This window comes from Macaca fascicularis, chromosome X (genome assembly GCF_037993035.2).
Source record: "Macaca fascicularis isolate 582-1 chromosome X, T2T-MFA8v1.1".
Lineage (NCBI taxonomy): Eukaryota > Metazoa > Chordata > Mammalia > Primates > Cercopithecidae > Macaca > Macaca fascicularis.
Window position 1 is genome coordinate 76256842 of NC_088395.1, and position 23015 is coordinate 76279856.

Consider the following 23015-nt stretch of genomic DNA (forward strand, 5'->3'; position numbering starts at 1 on the left):
GTGCCCAGCTCTCTGTCAGCTCAAATCTCAGGAAGAAAGGGTAAACTGTAGTAGACCATTCTAGACAAGGACTCACAAAGCCAGCCACCTGCAGGGATCAGGCAGATCACTGTATAGAGTGAAGTAGGCCAGGTTGGGGAAAAGTGCCGACTCCAATTTGAGTGCTGAGAACTGCAGGACATGTGCAAAGGAGGCAGCTGAAGTCCAGGGTTGTCTTGGGGAATGTAGGTCCAGTGTTGCCAATCTTCTCATTCTTCAAGGGAAGTTAGGACTTGGGATTCTAACATGAAGCCCCCTAATTCATAAATGTTGGCTCAAGTATAAAAACCAACAAACCTATCTCCATGAGGGCTAAACAAGTCTGCAGGCTGTATGTGGCCTGGGGATTGCCAGTTCTTGCTTTTGTTGCAGCCTTTGGTTCTAGTCTGCCAGCCTCATCTCTCCTACACCTCTTCACCAGACCCATCTTCCCATCACAGGAGGAAGGTCACTTGGGGACAACTGCTTGAGGGGTGGCAGACAGGGCTCTCCATCACTAATACTGCTTTTCACATAAATGAGGAAAGGAGAGCATGGTCAGGAGAGAGGCTGGTGTCCTGACTGAGCTGCCAAATTACTTTGCCAAGAAAACATGAGCCCACTCCACTTCCCCAAAAGCAGCATAACATGGAGGTCACAGCATGGTCTCTGGAGCCAGACCATATGAGTTCCAAGTCTAGCCAGTGCCATTGTTATGGGATCTTTGGGGTGTCACTTTTCTGGCCAAAAACCTCTGTGGTCAGTGACGCCTTTGCCCAAGTTCTTGTCCTGCATCCAGGAAGAATGAAGTATGCAGACAAGTGGAGGGTGAGCAAGACAAAGAGGAGCTTTACTGAGTGTTAGAACAGCTCAGAGGGGACCCACAGTGGGTAGCTCCTCTGCAGGCAGGTCATCCTGTCATCTCTGCAGCTCTCAGCAGAGAGGAGGCCCTGGAGAGGGTAGCTCCTCTCTGCAGCTGGTAGTCCTGACATCTCTGCAGGTCTCTGAAGCTCTCAGCAGAGCGGGTAGCTCCTCACTGCATCTGATCATCCTGTCATGTGCTCAGCTCTGGCTGAGCCCAGGGCTTTTATGGGCCTCAGAGGGGAGGAAGTGTGCACCGATTGGCCCACGGGCAGCCATGGGCAGGCCCAGAAAAGGCACCATAAGTTCCCACTCCAGTCTGTGGGACTGGCAGCCTGGCCCCCAGCCTTCAGACCCTCCCTGGCCTGAAGGTGGGGCCTCACCAGGGACCCACCCCCTTTCACTGATGAACCTATCTGCCTTCTACTGCTGCTCATGGTGTCCGGGCTTGGCCCAACTTTGCTCCAAGATCAGAGGGGGCACCGGCAGCAGGGAGAAGTCAGGCAGTGGGAGCAGGCACTTCTGAGCCTGCGAGGGTAGGGGAGCCTTCCTGGGCCCCTAAAAGTGCCGAGATGCCCGAGTCTGCAGCCATGGTTGGGCAGCTACGCTGTGCCTGGGGGAGCAGGGCTCCTGCCTGTTCCATGGAGCAGGAGGCCCAGGTCTGCAGCCATGGTTTGGGCAGCTGTAGCTGTGCCCAGGAGGGCAGGGCTCCTGCCTGCTCTCAGCCCCTCAAGAGCACAGGGATGCTCAGATCTGCAGGCATGACTTGGGCAGCTGCAGCCCCACCTGGAAGGGTGGGTCTCCTGCCTGCTTTGTAAAGTGGGATGCCCAGGCCTAGGGGATAGGGCTCCTGCCTGCTCTGTGGAGTGGAAGGCCTGGACCACACCTTCCTGCTGCAGCCGACATCTTGGCAGTGGCCACTCTAGATGGGCCACTGCTGTCATCATCATCTCCTACTTGTATGAGTTCAGACAAGAGTTCCTTTACTTCCTTGAACCTTGGTGTCCTCATCTATCACGAGGGTTACTGTGAGAATTAGATGGTGTAGTACATGAAGCACTTGGCAAAACAGCTGGCACAAAGGAGCCACTCACATGCTGATTGTTATTATCATTAGTCACTCAGTCTTTCTTCTCTTTCTTTCACCCCCACCTAAGACAGTCACCAAGTTCCATCATTCTTCTTTTGTAAGATGTTCAAATCCTCCCCATACTTTTCGCCCTGACTCCTACTAAGCTGTTTCAGGCCTTCAGTAGCTTTTGCCTGGACTACTGCAATAGCCTATCAACCAATCTCTTGTCCAGTCACTCCATCTCTGATCCATCCTCTACCTAGCACAGTCCCACATGCTTCAGAGGCACTTGCTAGAGATTTTGTGAAACAATTGCTGCCATAGTTGAGTTACCTAGAGGACACAGCTAATCTTCCTAAAGCAAACATTACACCCCTGGAAAACATCAAAAACATCAGATGGCTCCACATTGTCTGTAGAATCAAGTGTAAACTTCTAAGTATCCCATTCAAGGATCTTTGTTTTTTGATCATATCCTACTAGTCTGATCTTCCCCCATAGGTGCTCATATACTCACATCCACTCCCCACTGCCCTACTGGTTAGCCTCTGAATGAGCTCTGCACAGTCTCATCTCCCACCCTTGGCTCGCATTGTCTCTTCTGCCTGGAATGCCCTCTTTCCATCTCTGCCTATCACTGACTTTCCTAGTTTTCAAAGTCCAGCTCAAATGCCACCTCTGCTATGAAGACTTACACATTTCCCCCCTCTCTCAAGCTGGAAAAAATCTCTCCCTCCTCTGTACTTCAATAACACTTTGTCCCTTAATCGTGGTACTGATTACATCCTGCCTGTGTTCAACTTATTCATTCAAAATGTACCTACTGAGCAATTACTATATATCAAACACTGCACTGGGTTCTGGCAAAACAGCAGGAAACAGACACATTATAAATCCACACAATAACATGACTTTATGCATTGGACAACCATAATACCACCCACCACAACATTAGAGTTTTTGTCTCACTGCATACCCAAGAGGAGGGAGCCAGGTTCTCTTGGCCTTGTGCATAGGAAAGAGAGATGAGGGATTGCAGGTCCCACACTAACCTACTACATACAAAAGCAGAGGAAGCAATACACCCACAGTACTCAGGGACTAAAGGGCGCAATAGCTGTGTCAAGGAAGTAGCTCTACAAGCCATATGTCACAACTTCACTCCTGGACTAAGCTACCATCACCCTGCAGCTGCCTCTCTAAGCGCTCCCTCCCTCGCCCAGGCCCAGGCCCTGGCACTCTCTTCAGGTCAGTCCAACTGCAGACAGTCTGTCTCTTGTAGCCTCAGCATGGGCGAGGAGGAAACATGGCAGTGGCTCACAGCCCTGGCAGCACATCAGAATCACCTGGAGAGTTTTAGTTCCGGCCTTACCAGCAGAGAGTCTGATTTAATTAGTCCGGGGTGGGAGTCCCAGCTTCAGCATTGTTTAGAAAACTTCACAAGTGATTCTAATGTGCAGCCAGGCTTTACAATCACTGGGTGAAGAGAAGGCTTTGGCTACATGAAGTCCTTGTTATTTGAGGATAAGTGGTGCTAGAAAAAGGCCACTTACAATGAATCCACTTGAAATGGGGACCAACATTTCACAGTAGAACAGAAGAAAAGGGAAAAAGGATTTGGATAGGACTTCATCTTGAGAAATAAAATTGGAAACATGGAAAATATTTTAGTTTCCATTTAAAATGTACAAAATGTATAAATGTATAAATAATTGCAAATACGCACTAATTCTTACAATGAACAAAGAATGAGTCAAGCACTGGGGGATAATGTAATTTTCCTGACCAAAGTACATGAGAGGGTAATATTGACTTTTGCAGCACAGTCATAAGCAGAGATTTTGTTTTGTTTTTCCAAAATTAGAGAGCTTCTTCAATTATCACAAGGACCTCTTGTAATCCTTTGAGAGTTGAATCATTCTCTTTGAAGCCTTGATCCTGTCATTAGCCAGGTCAATTTTCTCTTCTGCCAGGGGTAACTGGTCTATCTCTGCCAAATTCCCATTTATCAAAGACTTTACATGACATTAGAGAGGGTCTCCAACATCACTTTCATTGACTTCATGAAACCTTGAATCCTTTTCAAGACCTGCAGTTTCACCCAGAGATTTATTGGCATTATGTAATGCTAACAATTAACGAGAGACTGAAAAAGACCTTAGCAAAATGGGTGTAGACAAACAGTATTTGGGTGTTAAATGGGAAGAGGGGTCTATGAGGGACTCAAAATAGTGACTGCTTTATGCTATGACAACCTCACCTTTCTACCCAACTTCATAAAGTCCCTTTTCCTTTTGGGGTTCTTAATCTGCCTATCTCTAAAATGAAGGGATAGGATTAGATGTTTTTATAAATATGAAATAAGTTAACCCAAATGAAGTAATCTACATGAAGACATGGAGCCCAGTTGCTAGCACAGAGGAGCAACTCCATAACTCCTGTGTTTTCTTCCCTCCAAAACATACTTAAATTCTTTTAGGTGACACTAAAGGGTGAAGAAGGAAAAAAGGAGATGGAGAAGCCCATTAGAGCAACCAGAAGGAAGTCTCAGAACTTCTGCGCCATGCCCAAGTTTCTATCCAACTGCCATTACCTCCTGTCACATTCACTGTGGCAGATCGCAGAGAAACTAACTGCCTAGGGGTGTAGGATGGGAATCCAAAGCTCACTCAGACATGAAGAAGCTCAAGAAGCTCCTGGGTTGGTTGGGGAGAAAATACATGAACAGAAATTGGTCAAAATACCTCTAGAATCTGACCATTTCTCTCACCTCCATTGTCACCACCTAGTCACCAACTCTCTCATAGACCACTGCAATGGCCTCCTAACTGGTCTCCCTGCTTCCAGTCTTGCACCCCATGCACAGTTCACTCAGAGTATCTCTTAAAAATGCAAACCAGATCATGTCTTTCCCCGGCTAACACCCTCTCCTAGTTTCCCATCTAAATCAAAATAAATTCCAGACTCCTTACTATGGCCCACAGTGCCCTACACTACCTGCCAATTGTCTATCTCTCCAACCTCACCTAGAATATTCCCTTCACTCTCCTACAGCCACCCTGCCTTATTTATTTTCCACTGATATGCTAAGCTTGTTCCTGTCTCAGGTCCTTTGAACATGCCATTTCTCAGCCTGAAATGTTATTCTCCCAGATTTTTGCAACGCTCCTCATGATCAGGTCTGAGCTCAGATATCACTTTCTCAGAAAGGTTTTTCCCGGCTACTCTAGGTATAGTAGTGCCCTTCTCACCGCAGACACTCTATCATACCACCCTGCTTTGTATATGATCTAGCACTTGTAACTATTTGGAACGATCTTGTTTATACTTTGGCTTTCTTGTTTATTGCCTCTTTCTCCATTTGAATGTAAGCTCTGAGCAGACAAGGACCTTGTCTGTCTTATTTATTATCTTCCCAGTGCCTTAGTCAATGCTCACTGAGTGAATGGATGTAGATGCAGAAGTGGTGGGTGGTTCATCTGAGCAGGAATGAGTGGCACAGGATGTGTGGAGTGGGTGGTAAGAGATGAGCTTGAAAGATAGCCTGAGGTAAAAACACAGAAGGCCGTGAAGGTCAGGCCAGGGAATGTGTGGGCTTTATATGGTGACCCATTGGGAGCCATGGAAGATTGTTGAGCTTGAGAGGAATAGCATCAGCTGACCTGGAGTAAGATTTAACTGGTGCCATGTGCCGGATGGACTGGTAGGTGAAGTAAACGGAGGGCGTATCAACCACTCTGTGCCCGCGCTGGTACCCGCTGTCCTCTAGGCCCTCCACTGTCCTGTTCCACCCAGCTTCCCCCTTCCCCACTCTTCTGGGGCCACGGAAGAGCCCTGACTGCTGTTCCCCGACACCGGCCGCTGGGTGGCGCTGTGGCTCCTCCTACCCAGGCTGGAGGCGCCAGGGAGGCGGAGGCGCAGCCGCCGAACCCGGCCTGGCTCTAGGGTCTGTCCGCGATGCAGAGCGGGCTCTTCCTCCTCTGTTCCTTTCTCCCACTTCGCGGGCTTCTCCCGCGTTCAGGCCCGTTCTCACCCCCAACCTGGCCCCCGGTAGCCCGCTCTCCTTCGCTTCTGACCTTCCTTCGCTTTCCGACCAGCCGGGCCAGAGGCAGGGGCCTGGGCGGGACGCGGGAGTGTCGCCCTTCTTTTTCAGCCCGTTCAGGCCTCAAGTCTCCCTGGACCCCAACGATAAAACAGAGCTCGCGACCGCAGCCCCGAGCCGGCCCGTCCAGTCCAGCCAGGCCCGGGACTAAAGGAAGCTCAGGGCTGCAAGGGCAGCATTTTCCTGCGGAGGGACCAGAGCAGTTAAGGGGCCAATTCACCGTTTATGTTAATAGTCCTGCCTTTCCTCCCGACCCCTGGAGCAAGAAGCTGATCTGGGACTCCTCCAGTGGCCCTTTCCACCCTCCTGCCGTGTGTCCCAGATTACATCGCCACCACCCCATATATATATTCTATATCCTAAACTGATCCCTCCTTCGTCACTGCTGTTGTCTGCCCAGATCTTCATTACCTCCTAACTGGCATCCCTGCCTCTAGCCTCCTGCCCTTGCAGCCCAGACACCTTCGCACAGAGCCAGGAGCCTCCTGGAGCACTGGCCTGGCATCCTGCCCCTCTAATGGTTCCCATTGTTTGGGAAAATATCGAAAGCTGTTGTTCAGGGCCTTCCACATTCTGACCTCACCCTTTTGGCCAATTCACTTCAACTCACATCCAGACTCAAAGGCATACCCCTGGTGGGCTGCCCTGAGTAGAAGAGGAATTAGAACAGGAACTGAACAGAGTGGGAGGCTCTGTAAGACTCTGTACAGGGCTCCATAGCATCTATTTGAACAACCTCAATTCATGATCACATTGTCACAAGACTGGAGAGGTGCAGAGAACACAATTCTTGCCTACCCTGGAACACTAGAGCACATCCGTATTTATTCCTTTGGCCCCTCTCTTTTTCCCCTGTTCCCAGGATGTATCCTCTCCTGCCATCTCCTTGTTCCCTCTTCTCCTCTATCTTGTCCCCTCATGACCCGCCTGCTGGTACAGGAGGCAGGAGGCTTTATTCTCAACAAGCACACAGCATCCTGCCACAAAGTGCTTGATGACATGCATGACCAGCCTTCTCTGTAACATCGAGTTTCACTTTCAGCACTTGGGTTGGTTTTTTGTTTTTGTTTTTCTCGAGGAACCTGCTATTCACAGATACTAAGACTGTAGGTAGCTGTTCTTGAGGAAAGGTCAGAGACTCCTGTATTGATCTTAGCCTTGTTGAACCCAGGACACAAACCTGAAAATTCACATGGAAAAGCATACAGGTGAAGAGGAAAATTGCAAAGGTAGATTTATTGGCAAACACTGATGGTTCATTTCAAGATTCCCTGGGCCCTTGGACTCCTGGAATCAGTGCCCAGGGTCAGATATGGCTCATTTGTGGCCTAGTGGACAAAAGGGCTTGGAATGAAAGACATAGCCCCGAGAAGGCTGGGATGAGAGGAGGAGGCAGTTCCTCTTCCCTGGCTCCATCTTGGGGTAACTTTCTATGGGAAATGACAGCTTCCTGCCCCCCAAATTAGCTCTACTGCTAAGAATATCCTTTTCCACTTCTACTGCATGTATACACACAGTGTCTTGCCAATCCTCACAATAACCATGTGCAGTAGAAATTAGTTTAGGTTTACAGATGAAAAAACTGAGGCTTGAAGAGGCCAAAAGATCCACTCACCCAAAATAAACAAGAGAAATGCAAAGCAGAAGGCCAGGACCAGAAGCCAAGAACTCCAACTCTAAGACCAGTGCCAGCACTTTTCCATCCATGGTTTCATGACCTATTGAAGACCCAAAGCTACGTTAACTGGCCCCAGTCCTGTACCCTCACCCTGTTCTCAAGAGTGATTGAAAAAGCAGGCAGTGTGACTGAAGCCAAGTGAAGGGCTTTCACCTGGCTCCTGGGCCATGCTGACACCTGGCCTGGGTCTGAATGATGGCAGGGGAATTCAGTCAATGTTGAGGTTTGCAGGACCATCAGAGCAACAGCCAGCCTCATGCCAAACCCCTTCTAATGTAGAAGTCTCCACCTGGAGCTTCTACAGCTATTTTGTTTAACTTGGCAGTGTTGATCTATTCAGTATTTAAATTTGAGTTGGGTTTCCTCTATAAGAGGTTGTATAGTGTAGTCATTAACAACATAGCCTAGGTTTGCATCCTGACTCTGCCACTTGTTCTCTGTGACTCTGGGAAGGTTACTGAAACTCTCTGTGCTTCATCTTGCTCATCTGTAAAATGGAGATTTAAACAATAGTACTCTACCTCATAGGGTTACAATGAGTATTGAGTTATATCTAAAGCTCTTAGAATAGTATCTGACACATAGTAAATGCTATGTGTTTGTTATTACTATTATTATTATATACAAATTGGGGAGAGTTCACATAAAACCCAAATTTCTTACTTCCCCTTAAATATTCAGAAGATCTGACAGCCCTGGACCTCCATTGCCACCTAGAACGGAATCTGCCCTCTTCAGGTGGGATGTGCTCTTTCCTGGGTAGCCTCAGTCCTGCAAATTCCTGTTTGGTCCCTGACACTGAAGCCAGGTGTCACTTGCCATTTGTCATCTTACATGCAGCTAGCTTCATGAGTTTTCATTATCTTCCTGGCCTCTAAAGTCAGTCTGTCATCTTTCACCACTGCTTAAATGGTTCAAGGGGCAAGGAACATCATGAAGCAGAAATTGTCAGCCAATGGGGACATCTCAAGAGATCCCTACCAAGCCAGTCAGAAGCCTTTGCCTGCCTTTTCTTTAATGTACCAGAATGGCACTTAGTCACACCAACTTGAAGGTCAAGAGAAGCAGCAAAGATGGTAAAGGGAGTCAAAATGAGGCCATGGCATTCCAGAGAATCCTCTCCTGCAGCCCCAAAGTTGGGTTTAAAATTTGGCTCAAGGACTCAATAGTAATAACAATTCTAGTAAGATACACTCATGTCGCTGCCAAGTGATGTATGTACAGCATCATGAATAATAGAAACTATTAGAAAGAACTGAAATGTCATCAATTTGACACATACCTACAGTGGAATACTATGTGATCATTAAAAAGAACATGAAGAGTGGTGCATACGATATGCTTCCATTTCTGTGGGAAGGGGAAAAGGGAAATATAAACACCCACACTTATACTTACTTGTATTTGTATTTGTATAGAATATCTCCGGAAGGATGTCTGAATATAGTGTAGACGTAAAATATCTATGGAAGGATAAGTCAAGAAATTGGTAACCAGTGCCGCCTCTGGGGAAAAGAATTGTGTAGCTGGGAGAGAAAGAAGACAGGCTTTTTTTTTTTTTTTTTTTTTTCAATATATACCTTTGTATTTCTTTTAAATTTTGAACCATGAATCTAAGCCAAAAAAATCTTGTTTTTAATAAATCCTGCAGTAGATACAAAAGGAACAAAAAAACTAATTCCAGTATTCCTCCTAAGAGAACCTGAAGTCACCGACAAGGTGAATCACCATCAAGGCTACACAGGGAACAACCTGGAGTCTGCAGTACCCCAGCCTTTCATTTGCAGTCATTTACACAGTCATCATTCTATGTCCAAGTGTACATAAGTCACGTTTACTCTGCTGCTTCTTGCCTGGGCCATCTCCTCTAGTCTGCTCAGGTTGGCTACATTCAAGCTCTAAAAATTCCTCGTTTGGGCTGCCTCCTTGGCACCCAGAAGTTCAGCCTTCTGGGGATTGTGGCTAAAGTGAAAAGTAGTTTGGCAACAGCAGTGCACCCAAAGACCAGGCCTTAAACCCTCCTTCTCTGAAAGTGCTTCTCCCAGTTATCTGGGGAGGGATCTCTGAAGTGGGCAGAGCCCTTGCATCTGTGTATACACCCTGTCAACCAAGGCCTTCCTCCATTACCTGACCAAAGACCCCTGATTCAATTCAACAGCTTTAAAAAATAAACCCTACTGTGCGCAAAGGTCCAGGCCAGGTGTAAAGATCCTGAGGTGCTGGGGACACCAGGAAAAGGAGACAGAGTGCCTGTCCTCTAGAGAGACATAGTCTAGATTCGGAAAAAGTCTGAGTTGGGAGAAATGTGGGGGATAACTGAGGTGATGGTTTTCACCCAGAATTCTGTGGTGCCCCTGGGCTTTACAGAAGAGCTTCGGGAGTTCTGCAAAGGTCAGATGTGTTGGCAGATTCAGACAGCAACCGAGAGCTGCAACCTTTCATTTCAAACCATGGATTTCATCAAAATAGCCCCATAATTCTGATTGATTCACTTTATAATAAGGTAAATGGCATAAATTTGATCCCAATGAATGCATTTCTATCAATAAAGCACTGCTTTTATCTGTTTTACATGGTAGGATTCTGTGTAAGTTTTCATTAAAAGGGGAAGTGTTCAGCTAGTTTAAAAGGTCCCCCTTGGTTTGTCTGTTTTTTTAAAAAAATAACCATCCCATACTTCATTTTAAACTCCCATTGTTCAGTAGAGGAGAAAACAGACCCAGAGAAAAGAAAGGACTTGCCCGAGGTCACACGGCCTGGCAGGAGAACCTGGTCCAGAAGCAGGACTTCTCAACTAGTATACCTCTAGATTTAAGATAGAGTCTGAGTTAAGAATTGAATTGGGTTAGGGATTTCTGTTTTCTGTGGGATCTTTGCAGGGCTGGAACGGATATTTCAGGATATTTTGGAGCTCAACCAGCCCAGCAAACCACCATTTTCTTCATCTCATGGCCTTCTTATGGGGCCTGTGCTTTCCATGGGCCCCAGGTCTAGGCTTCTTTCTGTCAGAGACACTACCCTGCTGCTTGCTTTGCTCTCTGGGGCTTCCTGGGATTCCCTCAAGCCAGGGCCTGGGCCGGGAAAGCCAAAATTTACTACTTGCTCAACATGGCTTGACTCCCAGAGGCTGGGTCTGAGCTCTAAGCCTCTTGCCCGCCCTACCTGGGGGCTCATATCCCTTGCCTTGTTCCCGCTCGTTCTGCCCCCTCCCTCACAGGTGTCTGCCCCCTTTAACACTCCCTCGCTGGCAGACATCCATGCCGGCCCTCCCCCTTAGTCACCACTCCCCCTGAAACCACTACTGCTGCCTCAGACCTCCTGCCTTTTATCTTGCCCCAGAAGCCGAGCCCTCTGGTCCCTTAATTGTTCAGGTTGCTCCTTTCTGAACTCACTCCAATTGAGCTCCATAAATTGTAGATAATTGGACTGTCTCGTTCAGATTACGAGCCCCTGGGGCAGTGTCTTCTTGGTCTGGTACAGCCCTGCCCAGAAAGGGAGGGGGGCAAAGGGTGGGGCACAGAGGAGGCCAGCCCTGGGGTCTGGCTCAGACCCCTGGGGAGAAAGCACAGAGTCACAGCACAGACATTTCTCCACTGCTAAGCTTTGCAGCCTTGATCCCTGTTGCCTGCCCTAGTCCTCATAGGTCGGCAACTGTGTGAGGCACCAATGCTTCTCCGCCAACAATGCTGGCAGAAATTGTCTGGTATACAAAGTGGTTTTAAAAATTGTCAAAGAAGTTCTAGGATTCTGGGTAAAAGACTTTCCTTTGGGGGGCACCTGAGTGAGTCACCAGTAAAGAGCTAAGGGCTTATGGGTAAAAACTCAGGCTGAAGACAGTCCTGGGCAACTTGCCCCTCAGTGGGCATGCTCAATTCCACATAATAACATCTTCTCAGGGAAGTTTATGCTGCCAGCCATCTTGGGCACTGCCAGGAAGGTTGACTTGGCCACATCCTAGGTATCCAGGGAGTGGGATAATTATTGCTTCAAGGGGTAGTTAGAGCAAAAAGTGAGGGGCTAAGGCAATAACGTTTTGCTCCAGACCCAGAACTCCCTCTCTGCCCACTGTCCCATGACTTCCCATTGCCCTGGCACTGCAGGGACCCAGGACACACCCTGGAGCAGTTCTTTGGCTATTTTTTGGCTATTTTTTTTTAAACCATCCCAGACTTTGCTTAACACTCTCCTTGTTCAGTAGAGGAGAAAACAGACCCAGAGAAAAGAAAGGACATGCCCAAGGGCCCACAGCCTGGCAGAAGTAGATCCTGGTCCAGAGGATATGGGAGATGCTCTTCTCCCCTTGGCCGCCACACCACCAAGGTCATGCTGCACAGATTCATCCCCTTCTGTTTCCCAATGTATCAAAAGTTCCCATCACTGTCCATCAAATCTCCTGAAGGTAGTGGAGCCCACCATCATACTCAGGGCCTGCCATGGAGCTGGGCACAAAGTACATGTCTGTTGAGTAAACGAATGAATTAGTGAATGCAGTAATTATGGTCTGAATTTTTCCACGCTCTTGACCTCTATAGAATCTATCTCCTTCCTTCTCTGGTGGGTCTAACATCATAGAATTCAGTAGTGGGAAGTGAAGGGGGAAGTCATATTGTCTATCCTTTTGCCTCCAGTTGGGACTGTATGCAAATACTCCCAAGCAGAAGGTTTTTAAGACTTCCATAAAATGAGGCTGAAATGGAAGCAGCTGGGCTGTAGTCAAAAGAACACTCAAACTTGGAATCAGAAGGCCTGTTATGAGATCTGCTCTTGCACTCATTAGCCAGAATCCAAATTGCAATGGAGGAAATGAGGCCAGAACTAGGAACAGGATATATATGTTCCTCCATAGAACATTTGGACATCCATTCAGCCAACAAAACTCCACTGAATACCTGATACGTACCAGGTAGTATTCTAGGGGCTTTCTATCACTGTGGCTGCTGGGTGGAAGCATCATTGAGGAGGAAAACTGCAGACAGGGAGACAAGTTAGGAGGTGTTATCACTAAACATTATAACTAAACCCAGGTTTCTGTTGTGATACACTGAGTAGATAATGGCATCACAAATAAAGATAAGAAACACAGGTATCTGGTTTTATATTTGATGGAAGAAGATTCTAGAAGGTTATGAGCTTGGTCTGAGACATGTAAAAGTTGAGGAAATGGAGGAGGAGGAGGAGAGATCCAATAGACAGTGAATGTATAGGTCTAGAACTTAGACAAAAGGCTTGGACTTGACTGAGAGTATTGGAAGTCCTCAATATAAGGCTATCTAGGGAGACGGTATATAGAGAGAAAAGATGAGGGCAAGGGAAAGTACTTTTGAATATACCAACTTTTAAAATGCACATAAAAGATAATGCATAATGCAGCAATGAAGATTTAAAAGAAGCATTCAGTCAGAAAGGGAGAAGGTGATCCATAGTAGGGAAATATCAGGAGAGCCAAGGTAGGTTTCAAAAAGGCAGAAGTGGTTAGCACAGATGGTGTAGAGAATAATTTCAATAAAAGAAAAATCTGGAATGTCTGTGTGAATTCTGCCCTAACTATTTGCCATGCAGTTAGTGGAATGATGGGAGCCTAGTAGCTGTGGATTGAGGAGTAATTGCGAGGCAAGGAAAGGGAGACAATAAATTAGACCACTCTTTCAAGAAGCTTGGCTGAGGTCAAACAGATGATGGTAGTGGAAGGAAAATATAAGCTCAAGAGAGAATTTTTAGAAGATGGGAGAGACTTTGTGTGTGTGTGTGTGTGTGTGTGTGTGTGTGTGTGTGTGTGTGTGTGTTTGTGTGTGTGTGTATCCTCAGGGGAAGAAGCTGGCAGAGGTTGAAGATTCAATAAAGGAGACATGATGATAGGATTTAGAATACGGAAAGAATAACATGCCTTGTACAGGAAAAGGAACACTCTTCTCAGAGAAAAAGGAAAAGAGAAAAGGACAATAGGAGATGCAAACAAACTTATGGTTGTGGAAGAGGGGCCTCATAAACTATGGCCTCTTTCTAAGTGGGGGAAAAGTTTTAGAATTGTGGCTAAGGGAAATGGGAGGGAGAGCTGAATAGAAGTAAAAAAAAAAATAGTATTGGAAATTAACTAAAATTAGAAATCATATATTTGTAGTGGTGATGGCTGCCATACATTTCAGCAGTGGCCCATCTGGAGTGGTTGCTGCCATGACACCAGCTGCCGTGGAGGAGGCGCCGTCAGGGCTGCATGCTCTGTGAAGCTGGCAGGAGCTGGGAACAGGCAGAAGCCCCGCCCAATTCCAAGTTGGAGGGGTGGGAGCCCCACCCTCCCTGGAGCAGCTGCAGCCACTGTGGACCTGGGCATGTCTTCCCCATGACAGGCTAGGAAGTGCCTGCTCCCACTGGATGGCCTTTCTTCACTCCCAACACCTGCTCTGATTTCAGAGCAAAGTTGTGGCCAAGCCGCCCAGGCACTGTTGCAACCTGGCCAGGTGTCCATGCACTCAGGAAAGTGCTGACATGCCAACCCCCTGCCACCTCGGCCCCCTCTGAACTTTGGGCATCAATGATCACAGGAGGGAGGCTGAGGGGGGACTAAGGGTGGCTTGGTGCAGGCCTGCAGGCACCCCTCAGCAAAAACAGCCTGGGTACCATGGGTACTGTGGATGGCAGGTTAATGGTGGCAGGAGGCAGGCAGGCTCCTGGGTGAAAAGGGGTGGATCCCTGGTGAAACCCCACCTTCAGGCTAGGGACAGCCTGAAGCCCAGGAACTGGGATGCCAGTTGTATGGACCAGAGTGAGAACTTATGGTGCTTTATCCAGGCCCACCCATGGCCACCCATGGGCAAATCAGCATGTACTTCCTCCCATCTGGAGCCCATAAAAACCCCAAACTCAGCCAGACTCAAGCAGGCAACAGGATGACCTGCCTGCAGAGAGGAGCTACCCACTTCGTGTCTCCTGAGAGCTGTACTGTTACTCAATAAAGCACCTCTTCACCTTACTCACTCTCCAGTTGTCAGTATACCTCATTCTTCCTGGATGCAGGAGAAGAACTTGGGACCTGTCTAATGGTGGGACTGAAAGAGCTGAAAGAGCTGTAACACAAACAGGGCTGAAACATGTCCCTGACTGGCTACATTGCAGGCAACAAGAAGGAGAGAAGAGAAGAGGGAGCTGTGGCCCTTCAGAGATACCAGACGTAGCAGTTCCCCAGGCCAGAGCTATGACACCCTCTTTGGGGCTCTGAGGTTCCTGGCATCTCCAAGCCTCTGGACACCACCATGTTTCTCATTGCCAGAGTGGAAGCTGCCTGGTCCAGCCTCAGCCTCACAGGGAGCCGGCACCCATGCCAGCGCCTGGAGCTGCCCACCCCACCACAGCTGGCATGCTTGGTTGTGCACAATGGCCAGACCCCATGCTCACTCACTCACACACCCCTTGCCACTCTGCACCTGGCTCACCCTTGGCAGGTGTGGGATCCAGGCCAGTAGCATGAGCCAAGAGTAGCCTGACAGGCCAAGTGGGCAGAACAAGCCCAGCGGGCCCAAGCAAAACTTGGGCCAAAGCACCACTGGCCACAGAGGTTTCTGGCCAGAAAAGTGACAACCCGAAGATCCTGTGACAGTGGCACCCATCTGGATGGCATATCCAATTTTTCTCCAGAAGTTCTGACAGAAGACCAGGGGAGGTAGATTTCCCTGTCGGTTCAGGGTTTGGGATTTGTAAAGGTAAGTGCAACAGATAGGCAAGAGAGCTTGGCTGGTGAAGTTACTAGTGAGAATATCAATCATGGGAGCCAGGATGGGTGGGAAAACAAAATGATGGGCTACTGCTAATACGTCTTAACAGTGGTAGGGTTAAAAATCTGGAGTTGTAATGAAATGGAAGAGGCACTAGAGTAGGGAAGTATGAGAGCTGGAAGATTCTAGTTGTACTGTAGTGTTCAGGCCACATTCCCAGAGATTCAGATTCAATTCATCTGAGTTGGTCCCAAGCATCAGTACTTTAAAAAACTTTTTCAAGTGATTGCACATCAAAAACCACGGGGCCAGAGATGTAAGTGAAATCATCCATATGAATGTTGAAATCAGCCAATGTGGCAAGACAAATTGGAATGGAGAAGGAATATATAAACTAAGCAAGGGGTGGCAAAAATCCTCTGACAATGAAGAGAAAATGGATAGTGATAGTGGACAGAAGCGGATAGAAGGGGATGATACCAGATGGACTGAGTACTGAAGGAGGAAGGGATTTTACATAATGATGGAGAACAATGGCCTGGAAATAGCCACAGGGATTTAGGTGATGCCAATCCTACTTTGAGGCAATGTACTGGTGGGATATCAGAGAAGGAGCTAGTTTGTAGAGGAAGTGTGTCCACAGAGAGCCTGATTTTAGCAGCCAGTGCAGGAGGTGGAGGGTGCACTCTGAGAAGAGATTGAAAGTGTATGGGAGCTTGCTGACCTTAGAGTGCTATTTCCATAGTGCACATTAGAATCAGGGCTGCTGTACTGCTCAGCCCCAGGGATGATATTCACGTTGGAATTATAAAGAAGAAGAAAGTCCAGAGGAGCTGGGAGTTGAGATAATAAGAGAATGTTTGTGACCAGATAAGACTTTGTACTTCTCCTTACTCTTCTTGCTTTAGGTTTTTCTTTGGCTTTATGAAGGACTGATTAACAAGCAGGTTTGGGATCCCACTCATTTAAATAGGCATCTGCTAATAGCCTTCCCATTATATCTCTCAATTCACCTTTTCTCTTGAATGTTTCTCAACGTCCTCAGCCACTTACTGCTTACAATCTCCTGTTGGGCCCCAGCTTGAAAGGCCATCATTGTGACTTGATTTCACCATGCCACCTTTCATTCAAGAGTCATAGAATCAGCCAAGTGGCTGGTCTGCTGAGACTTTTGGGATATTTGTCTACAAGCATCTGGGTGGGCCTTCTTTTCTACAAGCCTGATTCTTTCAGGCAGAAGACGTGTTGTAGAAGTTTCAGAGATAAGTACAGAGGGACAGGAAGGATCCAATGGCTACAAGAAGTCACAGATAAAGGAAGTCTCACTCTTGGGCCCCCAACATTGCTTCTTGGCTGAATGTCAGTGAAAGAACAGTGATTTAGGTGAAGATTAGAAAATCTTTTGCAAGAGAATGGGCATTTCCTGCATTAATTGGGCCTATGACAATCTTCTGCTTTGAGTTCGCTAATCCAAGCTCTATTTTAAAAGAAAAGGCTCATGTGGTAGTGTCCTCCCATCCCACTTGTGTTTCACGTCACCATCAGAGCTATTCAGTCCGGAGTGAGAGTACCCAGCCCTAACCCTGGGAAGGAACAATCATGTTTTGCTTGGGTCATGGCATATATACATGTACCCATACCCACCCTCAGATCCCTGCAGGGCTTTCCAAATAAGCTAGTCCCCACTTGTTCAAGGCCCTACAGCTGAGCAGGCTTTCCCACCCCAGAGGAGGAAAAAGTGAGTGTGAATGGGCTGGGCACGGTGGTTCACGCTTGTAATCCCAGGACTTTGGGAGGCCGAGGTGGGTGGATCACCTGAGGTCAGGAGTTCGAGAGCAGCCTGGCCAACATGGTGAAACCCTGTCTCTACTAAAAATACAAAAAATTAGCTGGGTGTGGTGGTGGATGCCTGTCATCCCAGCTACTGAGGCGGCTGAGACAGGAGAATCGCTTGAACCTGGGAGGCAGAGGTTGCAGTGAGCCGAGATTGTGCCACTGCACTCCAGCCTGGGCAACAAGAGTGAAACTCCTTCCAAAAAAAAAAAGTGAGTGTGAATGAGTCATGAGTCATGGCCTGTGATCCACAGAATTCTAGAGATGACCCTGTCTCCCACAATGATCCACACTCTTGTATAATTGCTTCCACTTGAGTGTGGGTGGAACTGGTAAACATGAAGGGCTATCACTCCCATGATTATGCTACTATTTAACAAAGTGATGTTTCAGATATAATTAAGGTCCATAATCAGTTCTGTTTGAGTTAATCAAAATGAGGATTTTCCTGAGTGGGGCCTGACTGATTGAGGTGAGTCTTTAAAAGACACAAAAAGTCTTTTCAACAAATGATGCTGCTGCATGTGGACATCCATCAACAAAAAGAGAAAACAACCTGAATTTCATGCCTTATACAAAATGTAACTCCAAGTGGATTGTAGATTTAAATATAAAATACAAAACTTTAAAACTTTTAGGAGAAAACATAGGAGAAAACCTTTGTGACCTAGGAATTGGTGAAGAGTTCTTAGACTTGACATGAAAAGTCTGATCTATAAAAGAAAAATAATAATAAATTTGACTTCATTAAAAGTAGAAACTTTTACTCTAAAAGATCCATTAAGAGGAAGAAAAGACAAACTACAGACTTGGATAAAATATCTGCAAGCCACATGCCTGACAAAGGGCATGTATCTAGAATGTGTAAAGAGCTCTGAAAACTCAACAATAGAAAGCAAACAATCCAATTAGAAAATAAGCAAGAGACATGAAGAGACATTTCACTGAAGAGAATATGCAAATGGAAGGAAGCACATGAAAAGATGTTCATCATCATTAGCTATTAGGGAATTGCTAATTAAAACCACCTATCCAAAAGACTAAAAAAAATAATGACAACACCAAATGCTGGTGAGGATGTGAGAAACTGGATGGCTCCTGCCTCGCTGGTGGGAATGTAAAATAGTACAGCCACTCTGGAGAAGAGTATGGCAGTTTCTTTAAAACTATACATCATTTACCATATAACCCAGCTCTTGGACAAGTATCCCAGAAAAGTGAAAATCTATGTTGACACAAAAATCTGCACACAATTGTTCCTATCAGTTTTATTTGCACTGGCCAGGCCCAGAAACAACCAAAAGTTTGTCACGTGGTGAATGGTTAAACAAATTATGGTACATCCATACCATGGAATACTACTCAGCAATAAAAGGGGAATGCACTATTATTGATACATAAAAAAGGTTGGATGGATCTCAAGGGCATTATGCCGAGTGGAGACAAAAAGCCAATCTCAAAAGGTCACATGCTGAATGTTATGTAACATTCTCAAAATGACAAAATTATAGAGTCAGGAACAGATAAGTAGTTGCAAGTTAGGGATGGTGGGAGGGAAGGAGGTAGTGTGACTACAAAGGGGTAGCACAAAGGAAACCTTTAACGTATGAACCAGTTCTGAATCTTGACTGCAGTTGTGGTTTCAGGAATCTACATACATGATAAAATAGCAAAAAAGTATACACATACATTGCACCAATGTCAGTTTCCTGGATTTGACATAGTACTATACTGATATAAGACATAACTGTCAGGGAACACTACATTGGACCTCCTTGTGTTATCTTTTCAACTTCCTGTGACTCTATAATTATTTCAAAATAAATTAAAGAGAGAAAGAGAGAGGGAAAGAGCGAGGGAGAGTGAAAGGGAGTGAGCAAGAGAGCAGACGCACTCTTTCTGACCTTGCAGAAGCAAACAGTCCTGTTAGGAACTGCTTGTGGAAGGGGCCATGTGGCAATGACCTCAGAGTGCAGCCTCTAGGAGCTGAGACTACCCCCTGGCCAAGAGCCAGCAAGAAAATGGGGCCTTAAGGTCTATAATTGCAAGGAACTGAATTCTGCCAACAACCAGTGAGCTTAGAAGAGGACCCCAAGTTTCAGATGCCATTGCAGTCCTGTGAATACCTTGATTTCAACCTAGTAAGACCCTGAGCAGAGGGCCAGCTAAAATGTGCCCAGACTTCTGATGCATGGAAACCATGAGATAATAACTTTGTGTTGTTTTAAGTCATTAAATGTATGGTAATTTGTTATGCAGCAATAGATAACTAATGCACAGCCCCAGGGGTAAGATACCATTGAACAACTGGGAGCTTTGCTTCCAGGAGCCACAGTTGGGACCTACCCATTCTGACAAAAGAAACCAGCAACAACAGGAGGGAGGAGCCAGTCTCGGAGTTGAAACAGATGCTCGTGGTCTTTCCCCCCCAAAAAAAAAAAAAAATATACACACACACACACACACACACACACACACACACACACACACACACATATGATTTTTCAGTTCAGAGTCTTGAACTGCCTCCAAACCAACCCAGCTCTGCTGGCTTCTTGACCTTGCAGTCGGCTGTCACATCCCAAATATGCTGTTCACAGTCACAAATGAATTGCAGATTGATGGTACTGTACACTTGCCCTGCTTCTCGCTGCAGATTTTCAGCTGTAGCTAATTCCCCTTGCAACCTTTCTTAACCCCACCTGGGGAGGTGGCCTTGCACCCAGGGCCCCAGCTGCTCCAGCAGCCCTACTCAGTTCACAGGTAGCTGCATTAAGACAGCCTGAGCCTCAGAAACTGTCCGTTTCTCCTTTTCTTCTAGGCGCCAGAACTGGGGCCAGCAGGACACCCAGGCTGGCTCTCAGTAAATGCCAGAAAGGTCAAGGACATAGAGTAGGATTGCACAATTGGGCTGGGAGCTTTCTTTCTATCTTGGTTTCTGCTGCTGTGTATCATGGTCACTGTATTAGTCTGCTTGGACTGCCATAATAAAATACCAAAGACTGTGTGGCTTAAACAACAGAAATTTATTTTTTTTCATGGTTCTGGAGGTGGAGACATCCAAGATCAAGGTGCTAGACAATTTGGTTCCTAGTGAGGGCTCTCTTTCTGCCTTATAGACTGCCATCTTCTCATTACGTCCTCACATAGCAAAGGGAGAGACAGCTCTGGTTTCTCTTCTTCTTCCATAAGGGCACCAGTCCTATCACATCAGGGCCCCATCCTTATGACCTCATTTAACCTTTATTACCTCCTCACAGCCCCTATCTCCAAATACAGTCACACTGGGAGTTAGAGCCTTAACATATGAATTTGGCAGGGGCGGGGGGAATGAAACATTGAGTTCATAACAGTCACCCTATGCTGTGCCCAGCATTCATAAATTCTGTTCCGGTACAGGTGGGTAGAGTTAGTGAGAGGTGGGAGCAAAAGCCACCTAGTCATGCCCTCATAAGCTTGACCAGTCTCAAGTCCAGTCTTGAAAGGTGGCACTATATAGTGAAAAGAGCACGGACTGTGGAGTCAGGCACATGTTTCCTCTTACTGGTTGTGAGACTTTGAGTAAGTTACTCAAATTCTCTGAGCTTCAGTTTCCTCATATGTCAGATGGAAATGATAATCCATATTTCTCAGGAGTGTTCTCAGGATTTGACGAATTATGCATGTAAAAGCACCTATTAGCACCCTGTGTATAGTGCTCATGCAATAAAGATTAGTGCCTTTCTCCATTGACCCTCTTGGTCCACTCCCCGTACCAGTCACCCTCACCAGGCCCATGGCATGCTCTGGCTACTACCCACGCTGCTCTTTTTTGCTCTGGCTGGAGGATAGCAATAGTCTACATCCTTGAATTGGAGACTGCAGTAGGCAGAATTTCTAAGAATGGCCCCAGGATTTTATGTTCTAATTCCCAAAACCTGTAAATGTGATAAGCTATCTCTCTCAGGGTTATATTGAGTTCTATGGCCCAGTTGACCTTACAAAAGGGAGATTTAATGGGATATCACTTAACCTTTAAAAGGAAGGAAATTCTGACACATGCCACAACATGGCTAAAACTTCAAAATATGATGCTAAGTTAACCAAGCAAGTCATAAAACAATTGTATGATTCCACTTATATGAGATACCTAGAGTAGTCAAGTTCACAGAAATAGAAAATGGAATAGTGGTTGCTAGGGGCTGGGGGTATGAAGGAATGTGGAGGTATTGTTTAATGGGTACGGAGTTTCAGTTTGGGAGGATGAAAAACTTCTGGAGATGGACGTTGGGGATGGCTGCACAGCAATATGAGTGTACTTAATCTCAATGGATTGTACATTTAATGGTTCAGTGGCCCATTTTCTGTATTTTACCACAATAAAAAAGGGAGAATATCTGGATATACCTGGTCTAATCACGAGTCCTTAAAAGCAGTGAACTTTCTCCAGCTGGTGGCGGAAGAGGAAGGCAGAAAAGAAAGGCAAAGTGATTTGAAAAGTTGAGTCGCTGTTGCTGCTTTGAAAAATGGAGGAAGGGGCCTGTGAGAAGAAATGCAGGCAACCTCTCAGGACAGTGAGCAGCCCCCAGCTGATAGCCAGCGAGGAAACAGGACCTTAGACCTACAGTCAAAAGGAAGTGAATTCTGCCAGCAACCTAAATGAACTTGGAAATGGATATTTACTCAGCCTCCAGATAAGAGCCTAGGCCAGCAGAAATCTTGATCTTGCTTTTATGAGACCCTGAGTGGGGAACCCAATTGAGTCCACCCAGACTTCTGATCTACAGAACTGTGAGCTAATAAATAGGTGGTGTTTTAAAGCTGCTAAGTTTGTGCTAATATGTTACAACAGTCATGGAAAGCTAATACAGAAGCCTTCCAGTTTTAGTCATGTGAGGAAGCACCATCGCTCTAGAAGTTTGTTGCTGTCAGCTTTATTCATTTAGATACTTCCGCATGCACATATTCAACATATTTGCTGCATGCCTCCTGTGTGCCAGACACTGTGCTAGGCCTTGAGGATGCAGTAACAGAGCTTAAACAGACTTGTGGAACTTCCAGCCTGGCCCAGGGACAGTATTCTCTCCCTCTGGCCAAGGCTGGAGGCTGTGACCTGCATGGGCAACCTGACCTCCAGCAGAGCATTCTGGCCTGTTACCAGGTTCCCCTTGGGCCCTCTCAGCATCTGAATGCTTGGAACCATTCCCTAATGGTTATGATGGGAGTGATAGAAAGGGCAACCACAGGAAGGAACAAACTGGGAAAATCTTGCTGAGGCCCAGAGCCCGGGCACCACAGTTCTGCTCCATAACATACAGATACTTCTCAGGGGTGCCTGTGGTTGTGGGCAAGGCTCTCAGCATTTTGGGACAAGCTGAGACCCAGACAACTTAAATAGAAGGGTCTGCCTGGCCTTCTGAAAGAGTAAAAGTGAGGAGGGGGATGAAGTGAGTGTTATCTGTGGCCATTTTCAAGGCTCCTAATGAGCACTTGAGAGGGAGGCACACGGTGGCAAATGTGCTTGGGGATATAGAGAATGTGGCTGGGGATGGTGAAAAACTGGCAAGAGATGGCAGAGGTGCACAGAAGAGATGGGCAGGAGTGCAGCCTTCTGAAGCAAAAGAGTTGGAGTGGGATTCTGGGTGGAGAGGCCAGGGAGAAAGGGGCAACAGTGAACGAAGAGGCCCCAGCCTGGCCAAGCTCAGCAACTGAGAGGTTGGGTGGGGCCTAGGCTTTGGAGACTCAATCCCTCTTCCTTGGGGGAAG